This window comes from Tenrec ecaudatus, chromosome 11 (assembly GCF_050624435.1).
Source record: "Tenrec ecaudatus isolate mTenEca1 chromosome 11, mTenEca1.hap1, whole genome shotgun sequence".
Lineage (NCBI taxonomy): Eukaryota > Metazoa > Chordata > Mammalia > Afrosoricida > Tenrecidae > Tenrec > Tenrec ecaudatus.
Window position 1 is genome coordinate 52,648,529 of NC_134540.1, and position 27,211 is coordinate 52,675,739.

Consider the following 27,211-nt stretch of genomic DNA (forward strand, 5'->3'; position numbering starts at 1 on the left):
GTGATGAGGGCACTTGACTAGATGTGCCCAGTGGCATGATCCTGGACCTCCAAACCAAGGATCTCAACCCCACGAGACACTTGGCTGCCCATAGAAGCCCTGGCAATGGTTTATGTTCTTTCTATTGAAGTGAATATAACTAATTGTCTAGTTTTTACCAACATGTATTGATATATGTAAAAGAATAAAGATATAACTAAAGGCTTAAAATAATAAAAATAGAATCATACTCATTAGAAACTACCTCTAGGTATCCCTAGATATTGATTAGTAGGCTAAAATTTCAAAGCATGTATTATAAATATATTCAAATAATCTGAAAAGCAATATTTTTAAAGTTAAAGAAAAGCATAACAATGAATTAAAGTGAGTTACTCTACGTAAAGAAATATAAATTATTAGAAGAAAAAGAAACAAGTCAAGTTGAAAGTATAATAACTAAATTTTTATTCCAAAGTATATTTAAGGGAAAATCTGAAATAACATATGGGAACAAAACGTAGAAATAACTAGATCATTAGAAAGTATACAATGTAAAAAATAGAGTGTAAAAATATTGAGGATAATATAATAGAAACTTAGAGATCCATAGAGCATTATCATATCTATGAACATAAATTCCCAGAAGAGGCAAGAGAAAGAGGATGGCACAAAACAAACAAACAAACAAACAAACAAAAAACCAAAACACTGAAGGAAAAGTCTCAATTTTGACAACAACCTCCAATGACGAAGCCTAATAAACAGCAAATAGAATCAACAGTAAGAAATCTACAATTAGGTATATCTGGCCAACCAATTGAAAGACAAAGAGAGTCTCAAAAGCTGCAACACAAAAATGACTCCTCATCAGAGTGGACTCAGTCTGAATAACAACTGATTTACCTTCTGAAATGATGGAGGCCAAAAATCAGTAGAAAGACCTATTCTACATGCTGAAAAAACAAAATTCCACTAGCACCTCTTGATCAGGTCACGGGGATGATGAGCCTGTCAGGGTGCAGTGTAGCAACAATGAAACATACAACTTTCCTCTAGTTCCTAAATGCTTCCTCCCCATCCACTATCATGATCCCAGTTCTACCTTACAAATCCAGCTAGACCAGAAGATGTATATTAGTACAGATAGGAACTGGAAACACAGGGAATCCAGGGTGGATGATCCCTTCAGGACCAGTGGGGAGAGTGGTGATACCAGGAGGGTGGAGGGAAGGTGAGGTAGAAAAGGGGAACCGATTACAATGATCTGCATGTGACCTCCTCCCTGGGGGATGGACAACAGAAAAGTGGGTGAAGGGAGTCATCGAACAAGGCAAAATATGACAAAATAATTTGTAAATTATCAAGGGTTTGTGAGGGAGAGGGGAGCAGGGAGGGAGGGGAAAATGAGGAGCTGATGCCATGGGCTTAAGTGGAGAGCAAATGTTTGAGAATGATGAGGGCAATGAATGTACAAATGTGCTTTACACAATTGATGTATGTATGGATTGTGAAAAGAGTTGTATGAGCCCCCAATAAAATTATTTTTTAAAGCAATTCAACCATGGAAGTGTATGCTATGTGAACACTATACCAAGAAAACCTACTACTAAGAGAGGAAAAGAAAACACCAAACTTGGCCAATGGTTACCATGGGTGAAGGCGAACGAGTTGTTACTTACGGGGCATTGAGTTTATGTTAATGATGGTGGAACAGTTGGGAAAGGGGCAGCAATAATGACTGTGTCACATGGAGAATATAATCAATGTCACTGAATTATACATGTAGAAGTTGTGGGATTGGAGAATGTTTTGTGTATATTTTTGCCACAATTAGAAAAATACATGAATAGCAATGATACAAGGAAGAAGAGAATGTACGAGTGAGTGTAATGATTGTACAACTCCTCTTGATATGTTTGAATTACTGAATTGTGTGACATGTGGATGAAGGGCTAATAAAACATTTTAATGCAAAAAAATAAAGGAAAAGTGTAATACATACAGTCTCAGATAAATGAAAATGGAGAGAATTCATCCTAACATACCAGTCTTATAATGTATTTAATAAAATGGTACTCCAGCCTGCAAGAAAATGATGCCACTGAGATCCCAAGAAAAAATGAAGAACACCTGAAATAGTAAATCTATGGGTTGATATAAATCTCTTTTCTCAATTTTTCTCTGAAAATATTATGTTAAATGAAATAAGCCAGATGATGCTATTTATATGAAATATTCAGAAAAAGCAAATTTATAGAGGCAGCGATCAGATAAATAGTTGCCTACTGCTGAGGATGATAGTGGAAACTGACTGCCAACCTGAGGCAATTTGGGGGATGATAGACAGAGTCTAAAAATGTGTTTGGGTGATAGGGGCACAGTTCTTTTCCCTTTACTGGAAACTTATTCATTGTAAAGTTTAGATGGATGGATTTGTGCTATGTAAATTGTCTCAGTGGAGCTGTTTTTAAACAGTTGATGAATGAATTAGTAAAAACAAATTTGTCATTATCTTCTAATGACAAGATAGTTTAGCTAAGTTTTAAATATTAGTAATAGTAATCATTCTTCTAAAAGAAACATTATTTAAACATTCATGCTCCAGATCTTGTGCAAAGGGCATTACTTCTAGCAAATCTATGTAATAGGTATTTGTCTCATTTTCGTTGTGCAGCTGAACAACTGAAGCTGTATTGGTAAGTAAGATGCCAAAAACGCACAGCCAAGATTTAGCAGTGCTGGGACTCAGGTCAGTATGCTCAGGACCTGAGCTCCGACAACTGTCCAAACACTGAAAAATTATTAATAAAAGCTAAGGGAAACGGAAAATCAAGCGATCTATACAGCAGCACTATCCACTGACTTTCACATCACATTTGTCTTATTTCTGAGACCCCAGGAATATATGTCAACTGCTCTATTAATATATAAGGAGGCGTGGTGGTGCAGTGGTTCAGGCAACTAAAATCCACCAGCTGTTTCATGGGAGAAAGAGGAGTCTGTCTGCTCCTGAAAAGATGTGTAACCTCAGAAACCCCACAGAGGAGTTCTGCTCTGTCCTAGGACTGCTCCAGATTAGAATTGACTAGATGGTAGTGGTTTGGCTTGGGATTTATAGTAACATATAACAGTCTTGGAGGAAGTGCAAGGTTTCTCTTCAGAGGCAAAGATGAGGAGACATCATCTTGATTACTTTGGACATGTCATTAGGCAAGACCAATGACAGGAAAGAAGGTCTTTTTGGCAAAGTTGGGGGTCGGCAATAATGAAGGAATCCCTCCATTAGATGGGTGGACACAGAAGGTGCAGCACTGCGCACAAGCGTACCAATGCTTGTGAGGATGGGGCAAGAGCAGGCAATGTTTTGTCCTGTTACACATAAAGTTGCCGAAAGTCTGAGTCAACTAACAATCCCCCAACATACTCACAAATGCACGGCTGCCAAGAACACCTGTGTGTTAGCCACTAGATTGAGCACATGCTTCCTCCCTCCACCTTTTCACTCCTTCCTAAGGAGAATTAAGCAAACACTTAAATGTGGCCTACTTTTAAATACTTTTCTGAAGATTTTGGCATCGGGATTGGAGGAAGGCTAATTAACAACCAGTGATATGCAAATGACACAACCTTGCTTATTGAAAGTGAGGAAGACTTCAAGCACTGGCTGATGAAGGTCAAGGATTGCAGCCTTCAGTATGGATTACAGCTCAATGTAAAGAAGACCCAAGTCCTCACAACTGGACCAATAGGTAACATCATGATAAATAGAGAAAAGGGTGAAGTTGTCAAGGACTTTGTCTTACTTGGATCCACATCAGTGCTCATGGAAGCAGCAGTCAAGAGATCAAAAGACATGTTGCATTTGGTAAATGTGCTGCACAAGACCTCTTTAGAGTATTGAAAAGCAAGGACATTACTTTAAAGAGTAATGTGCACCTAACCCAACCCATTATATTTTCAATTGCCTTATCTCTGTGTGAACATTGGACATTGAGTAAGGAAGACCAAAGAGGATCAATGCATTCGAATTATGATGATATTGAAAGTACCAGGGGCAGACAAAAAGACAAACCAATCTGTCTTGGTAGAAGTATGACCAGAGTGATCTATAGAAGCAGGGATGGTGAGATTTCATCACACATAGTTTAGATACGTTGTCAGGAGAGACCGGTTACTGGAGAAGCACATCATCTTGGTAAAGTGGAGGGGCAGTGGAAAAGAGGAAGACCCATGACAAGATGGACTGACTCAGTGTCTGCAACAGTGGACACAACACAGGAACAACTGTCAGGACAGCACAGGGCTGGGCAGTGTTTAGTTCTGTTGCACATCGGGTTCAGATGGGTGGGAACTGACTCAATGGCATCAAACAACAACAACAATGACACTGTGTGTTCGTTTTTTAATAAGATCCACCCTACTTTGGTGGGACCCCATGTTAATGGATAAAATCTTCAAAGACTGCTACCAAACCAGCTCACAGTCACAAATACCAAGGGTTAGGACTTCGACATGTCTTTTGGGGGGTAAGGATGAGGGGACATATTCAATCTAGATTACTTTGGTTGGTCAGAGTAGCCAAACCTCATTCAACATAGGAAATGAAATAATGAATAAATTCTTAGGGTAAAAAATTGGGTAAGAGTAAGTCATACCCTCCACTACCCCATTTCAAAAGATTTAGGGAGTGATTTTCAGACTTTTGGTCTCTAGATTTTGATACGAAGAAGCAGAGAAAATAATTAAGGAAGTAACCTAGCCACATGAGTCTGCAGGATCTCCCTACTTTTCTATTGACGTCCATTGGTGTCCCTGCAGAGTGTCATGGCTGCCACCTACAATATAAAGTATTTTTGACTGAAAAAAGAAAGAACAAGATATTTGGGCTCAAGAAGAAGCAGTCCTTTAGGTTTCTTTGAGTTCCAAATAAAGGTTCACTTAAGAAGTATTTAGGACTCTCTTAAAGAGACAGACATTCCCCGGTGGTGCAGTGGTTGCTCACTGGGCTGCTAACTTCAAGGTCAGCAGTTCAAACCCACCAGCTGCTCCTTAGGAGAAAGAAGGGGCTTTCTATTGCCTTAAAGAATTACAGTCTGGAAATGGGTGCATAAGCAAATGTGGTGAAGAAAGCTGATGGTGCTCTGCTATCAAAAGATATAACATTTTGGGTCTTAAAGGCTTGAAGATAAACAAGCAGCCATCTAGCTGAGAAGCAACAAAACTCATATGGAAGAAGCACACCAACCTGTGTGATCATGAGGTGTCAATGGGATCAAGTATCAGACATCTAAGACCCAGAACAAAATCATACCAATGTGAATGGGGGTGAGGGGAGGTGCGTGGGGTGGAGACCCAATGCCTATCTGTAGACAATTGGACATCCCTCACAGACCGGTCACAAAGTATAGCACTGATGAAGCACACAACTTTCCTCTAGTTCTTTAATGATTCCTCCCCCACCCTCACCCACTATCATAACCTGAATTCTACCATACAAATCGAATTAGACCAGAACATGCACAATGCTATAGATAAAATCCCACAACACAGAGAATCCAGGATATATAAACCCCTCAGGACCAACAATGAGAATAGAGATACCAGGAGGATAAGGGGAAGGTGGGGGGAGGAAGAGGGAATCTACCAGAAGGATAAACATATAACCCCCTCCCAGGGGGACAAACAACAGAAAAGTGGGTAAGGGGTAACAGAGGATAATGTAAGATATGAAAACAATAATCTATAACTTATCAAGGGTTCACAAAGGAGAGAGGGGAGGCAAGGGAGGGGGAAAATGAGGAGCTATCAGGGGTTCAAGTAGAAAGAAAATGCTTGGAAAATGATGATGGCCACATATGTACAAATGTGCTCGACACACTGGATGCATGTATGGATTGTGATGAGAGATGTAAGAGCCCCCAATAAAGTATTTAATGATAAGAAGAAAAAGAGTTACAGTCTCAGAAACTCACAAAAAGCAGTTCTCTCCAGTGCTATAAGGTCCCTATGAGCCAGGGACTTTGGTTTCGGTTTTCCAGTGAGGGAAGTTTTCAAAGGGTTTACAACATCTTGAACTTTCTAGCCAACGGCCTCTAAGTCTGATTATTTCAGTTCTCATGCTCCACACTGGTAATTATTTTCTCAGAGTGTTGAATTTTAGTCTTTTTCTTTCAGCACTTAAAGATACCATGCCATTATCTTCTAGTTGCCTTGGCAGCTTGCCAATACCTTCAAACGCATGGCTTTCCTTGTTCTTCGTGGGAACAGTGATTTATAGAAACATACTCCATCATAGCTGCAAGAAAAGACCTCTCCTCTTCACTATTAGGAATGTATATACTTTAAGACACACAGGTCCCCTGAACTGCATGAACTTCATGCTTATTTACTGCACGAATTTTGGAATCTCAGTACCACGAACCCCCTCTATCCATGTTCATCATGTTCATCATTTCACTAAATGTATACTTTTATGTGTAAAGAAATGCCACCTTTATGAAATTATGTCTTCTTTATCCACAAGCGTGATATATATCTTTAGTAAAATATCGGGTTTTGTTTACTTTTAAGGTTTATTTCAGTGGGTCCTGCATTTTTCATGAGTTTCGTTCTAGGTATTTTAATTGCCAGGGACAATGGACACATTCTATAGGTACATGTTTTACCTCTAAAGTCAATGCCTTCGATGCCATTTTCAACAGAACAACTTGTTAACCATCATTAGTTCATTTTCTTTGGTTGTTAGGCAACTATCACATGAACGCTGTACCTTTATTGTGTCATTTCCAGTTGTTAACCAACTGTATTATTATTACTATTATTTTGCTGATTTTTTTTGCTAAAACTTCCAGAAAAGTGCTAAATTATAATGATCACAACAGCTATCCTTTCTTCTGTGTTTGTCTTTACAAAGAATCCTTTAGCATTTCACAATGATCTGTTTATGTTTCTCAAGATATGTGTATATGTACCTATCTACCATCGAACTTATGCTGAATTAATTTCAATTGTTATGAAAAATCATGTTTTCTTTCTGCTTTAGCCTAGTGTGTGACAAAATTCATTTACATTAAACTATTGTTGCTTACCTGGGATAAAGCCAATTTGCTTATGGTTTGTATATTTTATATTATACTTCCATATTTGATTTTTTAGTTTTGTCAAGGTTTGGGGCTTCTATATTAATGAATTATGTTTATGGTTTTCTTTTATATCTAATGATGAGACACCATGACATTTGGATAACGAAATAACACATTTAACCCCTTTGTCTTGACTTTCTCTATGGTAGGGGCTGGAAAACTAGTAGTCAGCTTCTCAGCCTCCTTTAAAACTAAGAATGTGATTTCATTGTGTTTTTAACAAATACATAGAAGTTGGTCAGGGATTTCTGGAGATGATTTTGTTCTCTTTTTTCTTCTTCTCTCCCATTTTCATCTCCTGCATCACCTACTTTTACCTCTCTAAAAGGCAGATGTGATGTCTGTAAGTGCATTGGCCTTGTTGTGATGATGAAGGAAAGGCCAATTTGAAAAACAGTCTTCTGTTTTTCAAAAAGTTAAACAAAACTTTCCTGTATGTGTTGGGCTGGGTTGCCTGGAGAAACAAAACCAATGACATTCATCTATGTACAGGCAAGGGCTTAATATAAGGAAGGCATCCCATCCCATTCCATAAGTCCAACGTTAGCCAGAGTCTTCTTCAGACTCACATAGGTGCAGGCCAATGCCCAGAAAGGTGAAGCGGGAAGCAGGGCACATCATAGCCTGGTAGTGCAGAGTTGCTTGCAGCCAAGGTTTGCAGAAGCGTTGCATGGTGCCAACAGCTCTCAGGGTCAGGCCGCCCACATGAGGCCACCCTTGGCCAGCAGGCACAAAGTCCCAACAGTCAGGAAGGTGAAGGAGCAGAGACAGAGGGGGAAGTTCCCAGGATCTGTCTTTTAAATAGGCTACCCTTCCAAGGTGGTGTCATCATCAGCCTACCACTTGATTGACAGGTTGGACTCACCCTTGCACAAGTGCAAGTTGACATAAAATCTAGCTACCACATTATAAGATTTAGAAATTTTACAGCTAGACAGAACTGAAAACATCCATGAGAATTGAAGATATATGTTCATGAAGAACCTCTTTAGAGAATCACTGTTCATAAAATAGAACCAACCCAAATACCCATTAAATAATGAAAGGATGCAGAAAGTGTGGTATGTCTAGGTGACGTTCAGCCATGAAAAGGAATAAGGCACCCTCGACTTGAAGGAGCCTTCCAATGCGAAGTAAAAGAAGGCAGCCACAAGAGTCCACACCCTGGATGCTTTGGCTGAAGTGAGATGCCCAAAAGAGTCATGTCCCCGGAGACAGAAAGACCATTCCTCCCCAGAGATGAGGTTGCAAGGTGGGGTGGAAAGGTTTGAGGTTCCTAAGTCCTGCTTATGGATAGGGCATTTCATTTCGGGGTGATAAAATGTGATGGTTGTACAGCTTTATTAATATATTAAAAACATTGCATGATATATTTTTAAGTGTGAGAATTTTATGATGTTTTAATTATGCCAACAAAAAGAATCCATTTTAAACTCAAATTAATAATCTGAACATTTAATACAGCGTAAAAAAAAGTGTAAAAAAAGTGTAAAACTAGTCGAGGATCTTATTTTTTGGAAAAGGTTCCAATCAATATAGTTCATTGGTGAATTTTACTACATGCTAAATGCATAGGTAATTTTTATGCTATGAATCATCCTTTCCCAATAATAACAGAAATTTCTCACTTTATTATGCCAGGAATTAGCAACTGTGATATAAACAACAAAAAGAGAATAAAAGGGAAAATATATAAACAAATTTGACATATAACTACATGTAAAATATCAAATATTAGCAAACTGAGTCAAGAAAAAAATTCAAGATGGCTCAACATTCTATCAAAATAAATGATCATTACATTACAAATATATAATAGTTTAGGAAGTTCGAGAGAAAATGGTCAGTAAGGCTGTGGAGAAGCAAGGAGAGACTGCTTGGCAGTCCACTTGTTCAAGGAAAGATCGGCCATCTAATCATTGAAGAAGGATATGAGATCAAGGCTAAGAAGAAATGAGTATTTTTGAGGTGAGACATTCTTAAACAGGCTCATAGGTTGGTGTGGAAGTGATCTGTGGCTAGAGGTAGGCTGAATACTGGAGAATATAGAGTGAAATTCTAGAGTCAAGAGAGGGGAGAGAATAATATCAAAAAGCAAAATCCTGGGCTCAGTCCTAGGAGGAAGGAAGGTAGTGACTGGGGCATAATGACGAGAAGTTCCAAGCTTGTTCCCATCTATTTTCTCTCTGAAGTCGGAAGGTAAAATTAGATGTTACAGAGATCAAATAAGGAAGGGGCTAAAAAGTCGGAGGGTGTATTTGGCTCTTAGGAAGGAATTCATTGGTGACTTTTGAAGCCAGCTGCACTTGCCTGAGTGGCTCAGAACTCAGTAAGTGAATAGGGGAGGAGGAGGTGAGAACGTAGCATTAAGAAGAGAATTTTCTTTCAAAGAGCAAGGCTAAAAGCGGATGGAGACATGGAGTGGCAGCTACATTGCAAAAGAAAAATCCCTCCAATTATAAAACAACTTCTCAGTATTCAAGACACGCCATACACTACAGGAAAGGATATGTCATTAGCTGAAATATGATACCATTTTGTTGTTTTGATGTTTAACCAGACATCAGGCACTGCATTGTGCAGCACAATCAACTACAAATTACCTATCTCTCATCCAAAGGACGAAGAATTGGCACCAAGACTCCAGCCAGTACATGAGCACAAAAGCGGAGGATGTCTGAGCTTTCTATTCAAATCAAGATTCTTTGTCTAAAGCAGAGAGCCGGATGCAGCTCTTCATTCTCCATAATTATTACTTCTATTTAGCACTATTCTATAATCCATAAAATGGGTTTGTCTGAATGGATGGATTTGGGGCGGGGAAGAGAGATGATCTAAGAGAACAGAAGAGCCTTTAGAAAGTTGCACCCGGAAGTTGTAGAGTCCCAAGCGGAAGCTGGTGCAGCCTTTTCCAACCTTCCACGAAAACCACCTATGAAGACAGTGAGAGGAAAAGGTGGAATTTCATCCACTGGGATGAAGAATCCATCTACTGAAAAGTTTGTAGAAGAGTAGGATTTGATGGTGCAGCCTATACAAGCTTTGCCATCAGAAAAAGTCAGCCTGCTCGAGAGAAGAAATAAGGGAGAGCGGGATTCGGACTCTCCTCCTCCACTGCCTGTCTCCCGCTGACAGAGCTGGAGGTGAGCCTCTGGAAACGGAAACGGAGCTGCCTTCTCTGCAGAGTCGGGCTGACTCTGGGGGCACCTGCCTCACTGTGTTCCATTCCCCCAACATGCCTCCTGCCGATAAACAGAATTCATCCGCGATGAATTCATTTAGAGCCCATGATTCTCTGGAAAGAAATGGCTAAGAGCATGCCAGGCCTAATCATGGGAAATAAATTTCGGAAAGGTGGGGCTATAGAAACCAAAAGGAAACCATAAAGATGCTTGATAAAAAGTTCCTTCCCGGGCCTCTGAAAGGAGATCCCGTGAGCCACAACTGGTTAAGTGTTTGACAACCGACCAGAGAATGAACACTTCAAACCCACCAGAGGCACAGTGGAAGAAAGGCCTGCCAGCCTGTTTCTAGAAAGGCACAGTCTTATAAACCCCTATAGAACACCATTCTACTCTGCAGCACTGGAGACCATGGTCAACCAGGGTCAAGTCGACATTGTGAAAGATCAAATGACAAAGTTACAAGACTCTCCCTAGTCCAGCAGAAATGCATCTCGTGGATTAACCATGCCAGGAGACAACACCTTAACATGCTCTCCAGTGTTAGGCCTTAGAAAGGGCAGCTCCCCGCAGGCAAATTGAGCAGAAGAGCAATGATCCTAAATGCCAGAATATGGGAAACGGTGTCTGGATGTCCAGGAAGGCTCCGTTGTGTTGTGATACGCCACCGTGAAGTGTTGCATTGATGGATGACAGGAGGGGGTCTTAAGATGATACTTTTGCCCTTGAAAAAGGATGTTAGCTGAAGTAAAATGAATTGTCACCTTGAATGAAAATGATCAGATCTGATTTTGAAAATATCTTCCTGTGACAAAGGAGGAAGGAGAGAGACAACACACCATTCCTAGATGTCCTGGCCATTTGTGGCAGGGGCCTGAGTAATATTGGCAGGCTATTACAAAGCAGGCTAGACCAGAGGATGTACACTGGTACAGACAGGAACTGGAAACACAGGGAATCCAGGACAGATGAGCCCCTCAGGACCAGTGGTGAGAGTGGCGATACTGGGAGGGTGGAGGGAAGGTGGGAGAGAAAGGTACAAATCCTTGTAACCGATCACAAGAATCTACATATAACCTCCTCCCTGGGGGGATGAACAACAGAAACGTGGGTGAAGGGAGATGTCGAACAATGTAAGGTATGACAAAATAATAATACTTTATAAAGTATCAAGAGTTCATGAAGGAGGGGAGGGAGTAACGGGGAGGGAAGGGAAAAAAATGACCTGATAGATATCAAGGGCTCAAACAGAAAGCAAATGTTTTGAGAATGATGATGGCAACAAATGTACAAATGTTCTTGACACAATGGATGGATGTATGGATTTTGATAAGAGTTGTATGAGCCCCCGATAACATGATTAAATAGAGAGAGAGAGAGATGCGGATTATAATGATAGCACGTGGGAGACAAAGCAGTGTAGCGTATCGGGCACTGAGTCCAACCAAAAGCGACGCGGGCAAGCGAAGGTGAGCGCTTCTTGTCTTCCTTGACTCAGTGCAGTTGTGAGTGTTACCAAGTGAGCAGCGGTCTGTTCTCCCCAAGGACAGTGCCTTTGTACTCTAGAGCTGTCATTTCTACAAGTAGAATGGAAAGGGCTGGTTGTAACCTCAACTCTTTTTCCCAAAATTAACCATGCATTTAAATTATGAAAACATTGCAAACTAAATACTAACCCATGCAAGGCACAGAAAGGCATAAAGAAGTTGTATCTCTGAGAAGCCTAACATGGCCACATTTCTGTTTGATAATGCTGTATCTCTAAGATGCTAAAAGAACTTCCTTGCCAAGACCACCTCCCACCCCATCTGTTTTGCAGCCTGCATTTAACTCCAACTCAGATCCTCCTAAATGTCACTATACTGATAAGAGCCTTCTAGAATGCTCTCCCTTCTCAAGTAGGAAACTTGCAGAATGGTCCTGGAGGTCTTTTATCAGCCCCGGTTTATATGCTGCTGGTGGGGGGAAGAAGCCCTTTGTAAAAGCTAATGTTGAGATAGACCTTTCTTTATTTTCTAAAAGCTCTGATGTAGAGGAAAGAAAGAGAATTTCTGTGAAAAACAGCCTGTTCTGGGGAATAGAGTTATTTGGTACAGAGAGGCGATTGGACATTCGTATAGATTGCATTGTGTCCCCCAACAAGTTAATGTTGAAGTTCTCGCCCTGGCATCTGAGTATATGACCCAGTTTGAGGAGAGGAGTTTCATTTGTTAGGCTAATGACGGCATACAGGTACATGGTGTGCCCTAAACCTAATCCCTATGGACGGTGTCTTAAAAATAAGGGAGAAGAATAGACCCAGAGACAACAGGGGAAGCACATGCTATGTAATGATGGAAACAGACGCATGGATAAGCTCAGGAATATCAAAACTTGTCTGTGGCTCGAGGAATGTGAAGGAGACAAACAGACCTTTCTCTAAAGCCAATGTCCAGATTTGGACTTCTCACTGTCGGAACTCTAAGTAAATAAATGTCGCTTCTTTTTAAAGTCATCCACTTTGCGGTGTTCCGTTATGGCAGTTCAGGGAGTTAAGTCAGGTAGAGAGGGAACTGAACACAGTGGGAGGAAATTTGAATGAAGGGAAGAGTAATCATCATGGAGCGGACAAGTGTGGAGACTGCGTGTCTTGGTTTCCTAACGCTGCTGTTACAAATCACCACAAATTGAGTGCCTTCCAACAATATAGACTTGTTACTTTATAGAAATGGAAGTCAGAAATTCAAAGTGGGTCTTACAGGCTACACTCAAGCTGCCTTCCTTCTGGAAACTCTGACAGAAAAATCCATGTCCATGTCTGTTACGGGTTTATAAGGCACCTGCATTCCTTGAAGTACGGCCTCTTTCCTTCATCTTCCAAAGTGCACCCCTTCCTCCTCTGCTCTGTCCACTTTTCCTTGCTGACTCTCATTCTCCTTTCTTTCCCTTATAAAGACCCTTACAGTGACATTGGATCCAATAAATAGCCCAGGATTATTTCCCTATTTCAAGATCCTTAATAAAATACATAAAATCTCTTCTGCCACAAAAAATACATGCACAAGTTGCGGAGATCGGATAGTGATCCATCAATAGCGCTCTTCATGTCAGCTCCACCTCGGGGTGATTTTATGTACTACAAACAAAATGCTGCCCAAGTCTGCACCATCTTTACAATCGCTGGCAAATTCAACTCCATTCGTGCCGTTGTTGCTCCAACCCATCTCACGGAGGGTCTTCCTTGCCCCCACTGGTTTTCTGCTTAACCAAATGTGGCAGTTACATAATCTCCTGCCAACTTGTGAAGGGCTGGAGTATAGCCTGTCAATCAGGTCACAGCCTGTCATTGAGGCCTCTGTGGGGCATGGCCTTCTCCTGAGGATTCTGGGAACTCCCAGTTCTCCTGGGGATTTTGGGAACCCCTATCTTCCCCCCAGGAGGTGGGAAGCAACTCTCTGCCTCATCTCCCTGCTAGACATTCCTGTTGACAAGCCACATGGAGCTACACTGATGGCAGCCAGGGCCTTGGAGTTGGAGGAGCCATGTGGAGACCCATTCCATTGCTGAGAACATTATCCCAGAAAGAGAGAGTACCTGGAGTGAATGAGTAGTGACCCAGAGAAAGAACTCTTTCCACAGCTGAGAAGTTCTGTCTGCCATCATTCTAACATGCTATCAATTCGAAGACATTTTTGTTTACCCTAAAGACAGAGAGAGAGAAAATAAGACCTCCGAGTTAAACTAGGACACAGTGCTTTGTGTCGCCTAGATTCTTAATGTTGGGCTTTATTCAGTGAGCTCTCTCAGACACAAATTTTGGTCACATATCACATGTGGGCATTTTTAATTACACAACTAAGATGAGTCTACTGCTAAAAATTAGATACTTGGAAAAGTGCTAAAATATCATGACTTCTACCCAAAGAAATCTAGAAATATAATGCTTAAAAGAAATAGAAAACCTAATCACCAACTTTACATGGAGAGTAAAAAGACACAGCATGCTGTGTCTTCTACTGCACTATTGGAGAAAAGCACTATTCTGCAAGAACAGAGTAGGAGGCCTCTCAATTCCCAACCTCAAAAACGTACACCTCCACAGAAGTCAAAACTGGTACAGGGACAACTATAGTGACAGGGAACCAATGGAACAGAATAGAGAACCCAGAAATAAACACATCCACCTGGAGACGACAGATCTCTGACAAAGATTTAAATACATTCAATGGAGCAGAGCCTCTTCAGCAAATGGTGCTGTTAAAATTGGAAATAGGACCCATGCCTCATCACACACACAAAAACAAACTCAAGATAGACTGAAATGTAAACCCTAGAACTGTAAAGATCATCCTTAGGAAAATAGGTACAAACTGAAAGGCCATAATATGGACTATAAACACAATGAAGAACACACACCAAATAGATGCCTGGCACCTCCTAAAAGTAAACACTGACACGCAGCAAACATGTCATGATGTGCGCATTGAAAGGCCTCGCCGGGAGAGTAATAAGAGTCCACAGACTGGGAAAACATCTTTAGCAGTGACACATCCAGCAAAAGGCTTCTTACTGAAACATGCAATACTCTGCTAGCCTACAACAAGGACAAAAACAAAGAGCCCGCTGAGGACGTGGGCAAAAGACTGGAGCAGAAGTTCCACAAGGGCGGAAATCCAAATGGCCAATAAACACATGAGAAAAAGTTCCTAATCATTAGGTGTAAGGGAAATGCAAATTAAAACAATTATGAGATACCACCTGACACCCTCAAAGATAGCCCAATTCAAAAAGTCAGAAAGCAACAAATGCTGGAGAAGGTGTGGTGAGATAGGAACTCTCATCCAGGGCTGGTGGTCCTGTAGATATTTGCAGCCACTATAGAAATTGATCTGGCGAAACCTAAAACAAATGGAAATTGAGCTACCATATGACCCAGTGGTCCCCCTACCGGGCATAAACCCAGAAGTAAAAAATAGACCAAGACCAGACATCTACACTCCAGTGTTCATTGCGGCACAGTTCACAATTGGAAAGACCTGGAAACAATCTAAATTTCCATCAACTGAAGAATGGATTAAAAAATCCCTGATATATGCAGACAGTGGAGTACTATGCAGCCCCAAAAAGCAGTGATGAGCACACGAAGCACATTGTCTCATGGGACGAGTTGGAGGAGATTATGGTAAGCGAAGTCAGCCCAGCACAAAAGGATGAGTACAACAGGAGTCCACTGAGGTACGCTCAAAAACTACAATGCGTGTAGAAGATAAGCTACTTGATGCATCGATGCTGGTGGAGGTCCTGGCACTCTGGCAGGGGTATGACCCAACTCAAGGAGGCATATGGCAGTCAACTAAAAGGAGAGGAAAAGGGAGGGGGGAAGAAAATGAGGGTGATGGGGAACAGGGCTCTAATACCTCCACGGGGAGGATATGGCTTATGTCTCCACAGGAAAGTGAGAGAGACCATAGCTCATCACAGAGCACTTAGCCTTGAGGGCAATACACTGGCACGGAGCGGCAAACTAATAGAGAGGAAAATGAAGCCAGGCCCAAGCCAAGCAATGTAAACACCCTGGCCCCCACCCCCGGCCCCTGAAGAAGGCAATACAGAGGACAGCACCAAAGATATAGCCTGGGAGAGAGGCAGGTCTTTCCAGACCACACTGGAGCTAACTAAGATTGAGAGAGAAAGAGAGAGAGAGAGAGAGAGAGAGAGAGAGAACCTCATTATGCCCACCAAGCCCTATGGATGACATCCCTGCTTGGAGCAGCCAGTGCATAGAGAGGACCATAGGGCCAGCCCCACCATGAGACACAACATTCCCTCACTGACCCATAGCACTGTGGGGTCAGCACTGGAGACACAGCGCAGAAAGTGTGCCCGGTCTGCCCCATGCACGGAGGGGTGAAACGTGAAGGGAGTGCCACTGGGAAGCAAGGGGAGCAAAGTGACCAAGTCCCCAAGGAATCCTGAAAAGAGACTCTAACTTGGAGGACAGGGCTCGGCACCTCATCAGAACTGAGCAGAAAACATACATAAGGCTCAGCAGGCAGACCTGGAACTATCTCTTGGTTTTGTTTGTTCATTTGTTTCTTGTTCGGTTTTGTTTTGTTTGTGTGTTTTATTATGTTTTGGTTTTGTTTTTCCTTCTCTTTCACCCTATATCTACTTATATAACAGAGGTTCTCAACCTGTGGGTTGCAACTCCTTTGGGGTTCGAACAACCCTTTCACGGGGCTCACCTAAGACCATATTTCCAATGGTCGTAGGAACCAAGACACCACTCCTGCTCCTCTACCTGTCTCCAGGGGAGTTGGCCCACATGCAGATATGCCCACATATGAGTACCTGGCATGAAGACTGTTACCATGCTGCACCATGCTTCAAGACAAAATTTCATTTATTTATAATTATAAATAAATATTTCACAATATATAATTACATATTGTTTTTGTGATTAATCAATATGCTTTAATTATGCTCCATCTGTACCAATGAAAATATATCCTGCATACCAGATATTTACATTAAGATTCACAAAAGTAGTGAAATTACAGTTATGAAGCAGCAACAAAAATAATTTTATGGTTGGGGGTCACCACAACATGAGGAACTGTATTAAAGGGTCGCAGCATTAGGAAGGTTTAGAACCATTGTTATGTAAGATAGGCAGGATGAATAATATTGAGGAGAAAACAACAGGACCAGTGTTTCTGGGGGACATGAGACAGGAGGGGATGGGGAGGAAGAGTGTGGAGTTAACACACTCAGAGATAAGGGAACAACAAGAGATCTAAAATTGATGGTGAGAAGGGTATATAATGCGTGGTGGGGTTTAATCAAGAGCAATGTATCTGAGAGGAAATACTGAGAGCCGAATGAAGGGTGAGCATGATGGTGGGATAGGAGGAAGGTAAAAGGAAATAGAAGAAACAGGAGTCAAAAGCTATTTATAGAGGTATGGCTATAGGCATGTATGTATGTACATATATTAATTTATAATGAAAGGGATAGAGACCAAGTTTTAAGATAGGAGACAGACTTTGGGCCTGTACTTAAGGCCTCCTTTAATGCAAGAATACTTTCTTCTAATAACCTAGCACGCTTTGATACTCACCTTCCCGACATGATTGCTGAAAACAAAATGAGTGCATAAGCAAATGTGGTGAAGTGAACAGATGGTGCCCAGGTATCAAAAGATATAGCATGTGGGATCTTAAAGGCTTGAAGTCAGACAAGCAGCCATCCAGAAGGGAAGCAAATAAGCCCACATGGAAGAAGTACACAACCTGTGTGATCATGAGGTATTGATGGGATCAGGTATCAGGTATCAAAAGATCCAAAACAAATAACTATATCAAAGTGAATGAGGGTGTTGGAGTGGAGACCCAAAGCCCATCTGTAGACAATTGGATATTCCCCACAGAAAGGTTATAAGGAAGGGAAGGGATGATTCAACCAAGGTGCAGAATAGCACTGACGAATCACCCATCATTCCTCTACTTCCTGAATACTTCCTCACCCCACTACCATTACCCAGCTCTGCCTTACAAACCTGGCTAGACCAGAGAACACACATTGGTACAGATAAGAGGTCTGGACACATGGAATTCAGGAACAATAAACCCCTCGGGGACAGCAGTGGGAGTATGATACCATGAAGATAGGGGGATGGTCAGGGAGGGGGAAGGGTGAGAAAGAGGGAACCCATCACAAGTTTGGATATACAGGGCTCCCTCCCCGAAGGAGACAAATAATGAAATGTGGGTGAAGGGAGAAAATGGATAACGTAAAACATGAAATAATAATAACAATATATAATTTATGAAGGATTCATGAAGATAGAAGGGTGGGGGAGGGAAGGGGAGATAAAGGAGTTTATACAAAGGGCTGAGGTAGAAAATGTTTTGGAAATTATGATGGCAACATAGGTACAAATATGCTGGACACAATTGATGGATGGAATGTTATAAGAGCTGGAAGAGCCCCCAGTAAAATTACTTTTAAAAATTTAAATTAAATTAAAAATAAATAAATAAAAGGAAACATAAATAAATAAATACTTCATCCAAAGAGTAAAAAGAGAACCCACAAACTGGAAAACTTTCGGCAATAAAACATTAGGCATGAAGCTGGTAATTAGTTTTTCCATTTAAAAAAATAATGCTGGGATTGGAATCAGAATTACATTGAATTATAGATTGCTTTAGATAGTAAAGCAAATTGTAAAGCAAAAATAATTGACATTTTCACAATATTTAGTCTTCCAATCCATGGATATGGGACATTATTCCATTTGTGTAGGTCGCTTTCGATTTCTTGGAATAATGTTCTGTAGATTTCTTTGTACAGATCTTTTGTGTTGTTTTTTTTTTGTAAGATATATTCTTAAATATTTCAGCTTTTGTATGGCTATTGTGAATGGTATTTTTTATGTCTTTTTTAGTATTCTCACCACTGGTATGTAGGAATCCAGTTGATTTCTACTTGTTAACCTTGTATCCTGCTACTCTACTAAACTTCTCTATTTTTTTCAGATTCTCAATATATAAAATCATATCGTCTGTAAATAGTGAACGTTTCCCTTCTTCACTGTCCAACAGTACTCCTTTGATTTCTGGCCACTGTCTTATGGTACTGAATAACACTTCCAGCACAATGGTGAATAAAAATGGGGGTAAGAGATAGCCTTTTCAGGTTCCCTTATTCAGTGGAAATACTTTCAGCCTTTCTCCACTGAGTTCAATATTGGTTATGGGTTTATCATTGATAGCCTTCATTTTGTTGACAATTTTCCCTTCTAATCTTATCTTGTTGAGAGTTTTTATTAGGAATGGGTGTTGGATATTGCCAAATGTTTTCTCTGCATTGATTGATATAATCATATGGTTCTTATCTTTTCTCTTGTTAATGTAGATTATGTTGTTTTTCAAAAGTTGAACCATCCCTGAATTCCTGGTATGAATCCCAGGGTAATGGTGCATTATGATTTTTTTGGATGAGTTGTTGAATTATATTGACCTAGAGAACTCTGAGAATTTTTGCATTTATGTTCAAGAGGTATATTGGTGTGTGGTCCTCTATCCTTGTGGGGGGTTTGCCTGGTTTGGATATCAGGGTTATGCTGGCTTCGTGGGACAAATTTGGGAGGAAAGAAACGCAGGATAGGCAAAGAAATCCTCAAAAAAAAAAAAAAGCAAGGTAGCTGGTCTTGTACTAGCCAACCTCAATCCTACTATTCATCCACAGTTGGCAAAGCAGCCTGGTACTCGTATAATGATAGATACATAAACCAATGGATCAGGACAGAAACACCAGAAATAAAAACATCTGCATATAGACAACTGATTTTTGACAAAGGCCCAAAACAATGAAATGGGAAGCAGATGCCCTCTTCAATAAATTGTGCTGGGAAAACTGGATTTCCACCTGCAGAATAATGGACCAAGTCCATATCTCACTCCATGCACAAAAACAAACAAGGTGGATCAAAGACCTAAAAGTAAAACCCCAAACTATCAGTATCACAATGAGAAAATTGGGACAAATCTAAATGCCCTAGTGCAGGGAATACAGGGGCTATTAGAAATAACAAAAGATGTCTATCTATATAAGACAGGCAGGATAAACCATCTTGAGGATAAAACAACTGAGAAGAACAGATACTGGAAAGCTTGTGGTGAGATTGGAACTCTTTTTTACTGCTGGTGGGTTTGTAAATACGTGTAGCCAATGTGGAAAGTAAGACGGTGATTCCTAAAACAGATGTCAACAGAAAAACCAGATGATCCAGGATTATACGTTACTGGGTATATTCCCCAAAGAAATAAGAAACAGATCACGAACAGCGTATGCTCCCCCATGTTCATTGTGGCACAGTTCACAACAGCATGAAGTTGGAAACAGCCTCTATTCCCATCAGTAGAAGACTGGATAAAGAAGCTCTGGTATATACACACAATAGAATACCACACATCCCTAAAAACCAGCCATGAAACCCTCTCAGCATGGAGGGATCTGGAAGACATTATACTCAGTGAAGTTAGTCAGTCACCAAAGGACAAATACTGTTGGAGTCCACTGCTGTGGGAACAAGCAGCAGAACAGCCACAAGCTCAGGCTAGTAGGGCATCCAGCCTGCTGGCCAGGAGGACCAGACAGCCTGATGGAGAGTCTGACCGGTGCCAATGAACTATACACCATCTACTCTAGGTAACTATTTTGAAGGTCCCTTTGCTGGAGGGTGCCTCGCATCAGCTGGGATTAAATGGTCAAGGGAGAGAAAGGAGATGTTTTCTACTGCATGGCTGATATGTAACTCTACGATGAGGTCCCCCCAGACAGGTAGACAGCCCTATCAGAAGGAAGAGGGATGCTGATGGGAAAAACAGGTCAGGAGAGGGGAAAAGGAGCAAAAATGTCTGGGGGAATACAAATGCATGTCTCTTGGTAGGAAAAGTGGGAGGGTTGACTTCTGGTTGGGGGGAATAATGACTGAAAATTTGGGGGGGAACCCTAGAGGTGGGGTGCCCCTGGTGGTATGCATAGAATGGTTCACATGAACCAGGGCTTCTGGGTGCATCTTGGGGACCTACGCCAGGTGCCATGGAATTCTGGAGCATTGAATCCTGGATCTTCAAGGTGTGTGGCATGCTCCAGAGGCTATATCAGTGAGAGCTAATGCAAAAAATCCTTTTTGGGGTGGGGAATTTTTGGATTTGGGGCTAACTAGACTCTATCCCAGACACTCTTGTAACCTGAGGATTAAGATGGAAAATGCATGGTATCTCAGGAAGAAGAAGACAGCTATACCAAATCATTGCTCTGTTGGTAGGTAACAAATGTGGTCTTGCTACATCAATGCCCTATATACTGTATTAAGATATGCATTATTGCAGCAAACCTGTGATGGATATTCTCAGTGATTATTACTGTACATTTTCCCTGACAATTAACCCCCATTGTTTGTGTAAATAGCATCCATCCATGAAAGAATTGGTTCTGTACAAGTAAAAAATTCAAGTACTGTGATATGGAGTTAGCCTATGTTTACCCAATATCCCTCTACCAACAGGGCTTTAAAAAATTAGTACCAGGGACTAATCAAAGACAATATTAACAGAAGATCGTTATGCCCCAGAAGGGTGATCTATAAGACTCACTACCATAAATTAACAAGGGTGTTTTTAAAGGAAGCTAAAAGCAGATTTTTAAAAACAAAACATAGATCCAGGAATGGATTTGGGAATCACACTATAAATCCTAGCTCCAACTTAAGACCAATTAGTTCTTAAATCCTGACCCTGTTCCACACTCGCCCTCAGGAAGGAACACATAAGATACAGGTGTTATAGCAAAATGTAGGGAAGAATTTAGATGGTGACTGGCTCTCAGATAGCCTCTTAAAGGCTTGTCTCCAAACAAGCAAGATGTCAACTAAGTCCACAGGGAAGCAGCACACCATCACCAGTCACCGAAAGATTGGGAATCATATAATCTGTAGTCAAAGGAGGGACGAGTATCATAGCCTAAATTGTAAGGATCTGATTTGCAGAAGGCTATGGATAAGAGTGGGAGCCAAAGATACATTTGTGAGAACTACATAGGAAATAAGACTCCAATGAGCTCCCTCTAACCCATAACAGAGGGGTGGGAGGAAAGTGGTTACTACACAGAGTGCACTGGAGAGATGAGTATAGAAGATCAAAGGGGAAAACCTGACTTGAACAAGTAAAGCCTTTCAGATGACCCCCTCTCTGATGCACGCTGGGCTTGATCTGGTTTTCAACATTTTCTATAGTGTGTGTGTGTGTGTGTGTGTGTGTGTGTGTGTGTGTGTGTGTGTGTTTTGCTTGTTCAGAGTAGGGTTTAATCTCAGGTGCATCGTGTCATTGGAGGTCATCCTCTTCAATTTGTGTTATATGTTTTTCCCGTTTGGGAGTACATGAAACTCAGGACTGATGAGCCTATAGGACGGCAAGTAGAATAAGGGTTTCTTGGAGCGGGGGATAGAGTGGGGGTCGGGGGGCAGAAGGTAAAAGGGAGTCGATGTCAAGGAGCACAGCATAAAAAGAATGTTAAGAAATTGGGGGAAGGGGTGGTAAGAGGGAGACGATGTTAAGGAGTCCAAGAAGAAAAAGAATGTTGGTAGCAATTGTACACTTCTGCTTGACATGATTGAACTATGGAATGATGTGATATAGGAATGATATGATATGTGTATTAACTCCCAATTAATAATTAAAGAATCATGATGACACTGTGAAGCCTCCCATGGCGTGGATGGACTTGGAGAACCTTATGCTGAGTGGAACTAGTCAATCACCGAAGCACAAAGAGGATGAAACAGCTTTAATGAAGGAAAACTAAAGACCAAGTTTTTCATACCAAAACAAACAGAGTTTGATTGCTATCAGGAGTAAAAGGGAAAGGAAGGTGCATGGAGCTGTAAGGTAGAAGGGAGGTGTTCTCTTGAGTGAAGGGGAAGATGGTATTCTACAAGAGGGAGAATAAGGAAGGGACACAGCAAGCTACTATTGAAGGCTTGATATGTAGCTTAAGTTGTTGAATTATATATATATATATATATAATATATACACACACATACACACACACATAATCACTCTTGATTCTAGATCAGAGTTTCTCATTTTGGCACTATTGGCAGTTGAGCTTAGTTTATTCTTTGTTGTATGCATTATATCATCTTTTTTTCTTTTCTTTTTTAAAATTATCTTATTGGGGGCCCTTACAGCTCTTATCACAATCCATCCATCCATCCATCCATTGGCGTTACATAACTTTAAGTAACATCTTTGGCCTCTACTTCCTAAAATCCCTCTCCAGCACTTCTTTCAACTCATGCCAATCAATAAAACTGTCTAGGCATTCTTAAAATGCCCCTGGAACACACAATTTCCCCTTTGAGGACCACTGTCCTGGACACGCAGGAGTCCTGCGGATGCAGTGGTTACATGTTGGACTGCTATCTGCCAGATCAGCAGTTTGAAACCATCAGCCTCTCCTTGGGAGAAAAACGGGCTTTCTACTTCCATAAAGAGTTACTTTCCATCCAATAAATATTCCTGAGGGCTTTAGAACTTACTTCTGCTTTCTAGTAACTCTAGCCTTCACAAATATCACATACGTAATTTAGAAACCAATATTTATAAGAGCATAAACAATGTGCTTTTCAGTAAATAAACACAGAAACATACACGTTTTGTTGTTACATCCCAGTGACTGGGCTCCGACTGGTAGCAGCCCATGGATAACGGAGAAGAACATGCCCTAGTCCTATGCTGCCCTTACACCGTGTCTTAGGTTTGAATGCATGCCTTTATCAGCAGCACTGACACACCTCATTGAGGGCCTTCCTCCATTTCTCCGCCCTCTACTTTATTGACCATCATATCATACCTGGTCATGTGTACAAAGTACTGGAGATGCAGTCTGGCCATCCTGGGCTCTTTTTTTTTTTTAAACATGTTATTAGGGGCTCATACAACTCTTATCACAATCCATGCATATGCATACATCAATTGTATAAAGCACATCTGTACATTCTTTGCCCTATTTTCTTTTTTTACATTTTATTAGGGGCTCATACAACTCTTATCACAATCCATACATATACATACATCAATTGTATAAAGCACATCAGCACATTCTTTGCCCTAATCATTCTCAAAGCATTTGCTCTCCACTTAAGCCCTCTGCATCAGGTCCTCTTTTTGTTTTCCCTCCCTCTCTGCTCCCTCCTCCCTCATGTGCCCTTGATAATCCATAGATTGTTATTTTGTCATATCTTGCCCTATCCGGACTCTCCCTTTCCCCCCTTCTCTGCCGTCCATCTCCCAGGGAGGAGGTCACATATGGATCCTTTTAATCAGTTCCCCCTTTCCAACCCACTCACCCTCCACTCTCCCAGCCTTGCCCCTCACACCCCTGATCCTGAAGGTATCGTCCACCCTGGGTTCCCTGTGCCTCCAGCTCCCATGTGCACCCGTGTACAATCTCTGCCCTATCGAGCCCTGCAAGGTAGAATTCAGATCATGGTAGTTGGGAGGAGGAAGCATCCAGGATCTGGGGGAAAGCTGTGTTCTTCGTCGGTATTACATCACACCCTGACTGACCCGTCTCCTCTCCTAAATCCCTCTGTGAGGGGATCTCCAGTCATTCTGGACTCTTAAAGAGCATTCTGACTACACCTCGAAGACAGATTTGTTTGTGTTCTGGCAGTCTATTATTGTGTTTGGGTTCTGACAGTATGACTCTCCAGCACTAGGAGTCAAATGCATTAATTCCTCTACAACCTTCTGTTAATTTTTCAACCTCCCCATGCCTACAGAGCCATTGAAGACACCACAGCGTGTGTCAGGTGCACATTAATCCTCAAAGTGACATCCTGGTTCTTCAACACTTTAAAGCAGCGGTTCTCAGCCTGTGGGTCACGGGCACTACCCTTTCACAGGGGTCGCCTGATCCATAACAGCAGCAAAATTATAGTTATGAAGTAGCAACAAAAATAATGTTATGGTAGGAGGGTCACCACACATGAGGAACTGTATGAAAGAATCACGGCATTAGGAAGGTTGGGAACCACTACTTTAAAGAGTTCCTCAGCTATGCTGACGGCATGATTCTTTCTGGTTCTCACCCTCCAGCCAAGCAGCCCCTTGAGCTCTGCCCTACTCATGCAAGTGGTCTAAAACTCCTTCAGGACTGATAAATGCCCATTGGCACTCCTCCTCTGCAAGCCAGCCTCTGCCCAGCGGCTTTGGATGGACTCATCCGGTAGGCCAAGAAGCCTCTCCCGCTCTCCTGCTACAGTGCACAGGGATCTCCAATGTGCTCTGCTCTCGTGGCTCTTCAGCCTAGGTAGCTGTGAGATTCTTCATTTCTGATTCTACGATGGTTCATGTTCTACCCCGTGGAAATGGCAAAGCTGGCCATGCCCCAAGCTAGTGTCCTCGACACAGTGGAACCCCATGCCTCACCATTAATCCATTCTAGAAGAAGCAGTCCAGTACCAAATCAGTTTTTCCCTAAGAAATAACTGAGAACGGATTAATCCATTCTCGACCACCAAGGTTTTACTCTGACCTTGCCTTTTTGTATAAAACATCACATAGAAATTTCAAAGTAAATAATATAATTTAAATATTATAATATAATATAATAATATAAGTTATAATATAATATAATATAATAATATATATATAATATATATTATATATATATAATAATATAAGTTATAATATAATATAATATAATATAATATAATAATATAAGTTAATATAATATATTAAAATAAAATATAAAATAATATAATATAATATAATATAATATAATATAATATAATATAATATAATAATATAAGTTAAATAATATAATTTAAATAAGAAACACAACTTTAAAAATGCTTTTAACAGCTACAGTATGGTCCCTGCCTTGAGACTGATGAGGATCTGGATCTGTGGACACGGATGTGGAGAGGAGGGATGCAGAGAGAGTCATTGTTTGGGAGGTCTGCTGTTGGCATTTCCTTAACTGTTTCCTAAAAGGGTTTACTAAGATATCATCAACAGTATCGATAGCACGGTTAACCACTTCCTTATTATGATGATTCTTTTCAAAATATTCTTTCTTAGGAGCCATGTTTTTATCTAAAAAAGTACAAAAAGTCACAAAAGCCAAGAAAATTATAGCAAAACACTTGGAACACAGTTGCACAAGGTTTAAACAACGCAGACTAACAACGCCAACTAATGCCGAGAGTTGGAAACACGAACTGCTTTTGTTTACCAAAAGCACATGTGTCAGGTCAGATTCCGATGTTTTGGTCAAACTCCTACTCAAAAGTTTCTCAACATTTCACGTTGAAATCCAATTTTGTCCAGTACTGATACAGTCGAATCCCAGGGTTCAACTGTATATTGTACGTCTGTTCCCAGTCATTTCATGGGAGAAACAAAGGCTATTTTACTTCACTGTCTCAAGTCAGAACTGGAATTAGAGGACTCTTCCTGGTGAAAATGCCCATGAAGGTCAGAGGGCAGGATCTGGGAAAGGAAGGAGAGCCTTAAGATCACCATGTAGTCTGATGCTTGTAGACGCAGAGTTGGTAGAAATGTGATTGGGAAGAAAGAGCTTCCAATTCAGAGCAGCCTAGCTCTAGATGGTCATGACCAGGTGAAGGAGAAGATTTGGGCCATTAGAAAAGTCCTCTGTTACGTAAGAATGGCCAGCAAATGTTTCAGCCCTAACCCCCCCAGGCCAAGGAATCCATGGACTTGACACGCAAGCCAGGGAAGCATCTGCGGGCTGCCTTAGGGGATTTCTACCACTTACACTTCTTGGAGCAGATTCTCCTGGAAGTTAACTCTTGGTAGCCACAACAAGCTGAAGGGGGTCATTATTTCCAGAGACTAGATCCTTCCCTGTAGCCTTCTCCTATGCTACAGGTAGGGGCAGGTGCTCTCAAGACAGCATAAACCAAACCAGTTCCTCTTGAGTCAATTCCCACTCATGGAGACCCCAGGTGTGGTTTTCTTTCTTTTTTTTTTTTTTTTTGAGACACAAAACTTAATTTAATAGAAATTTGCTTGTAGTTCTTACATTCTCTGGAAATCACTGCCCCATCCAGAAGTGGCCCAAGTCCTGGGAGCAGGGGAGGAGGGGTCAGAGAGCAGGTCCTAAGAGCTCCCCTTTCCCTCAGTGCTAGAGGGCTGGGGACACCACCCTCTTTCTCCTGACTCCCCCCCCCCCCCCTCTCCAGGCTCCAGCTAGGAGAGCAATTGGAATCTCGGACCTGGGCTTCTCCATACCCCTGCCCATGGGCTGGAGAGGAGGCTAAAGGTTTGAAGGGAGGAGAGGACAGAGGAAGAGAAAGATGTCGATCAAGAAAGATGAGAGCCAGG

The 27,211-nt window shown here is 41.3% G+C and overlaps 1 protein-coding gene across 1 annotated transcript in view; it reads right to left on the minus strand.

Annotated features, from left to right (window-relative positions):
- Nucleotides 1-27,211, minus strand: part of TACR1 (tachykinin receptor 1) — a 675,223-nt gene that overhangs the window by 534,216 nt on the left and 113,796 nt on the right. The window lies entirely within an intron of this gene.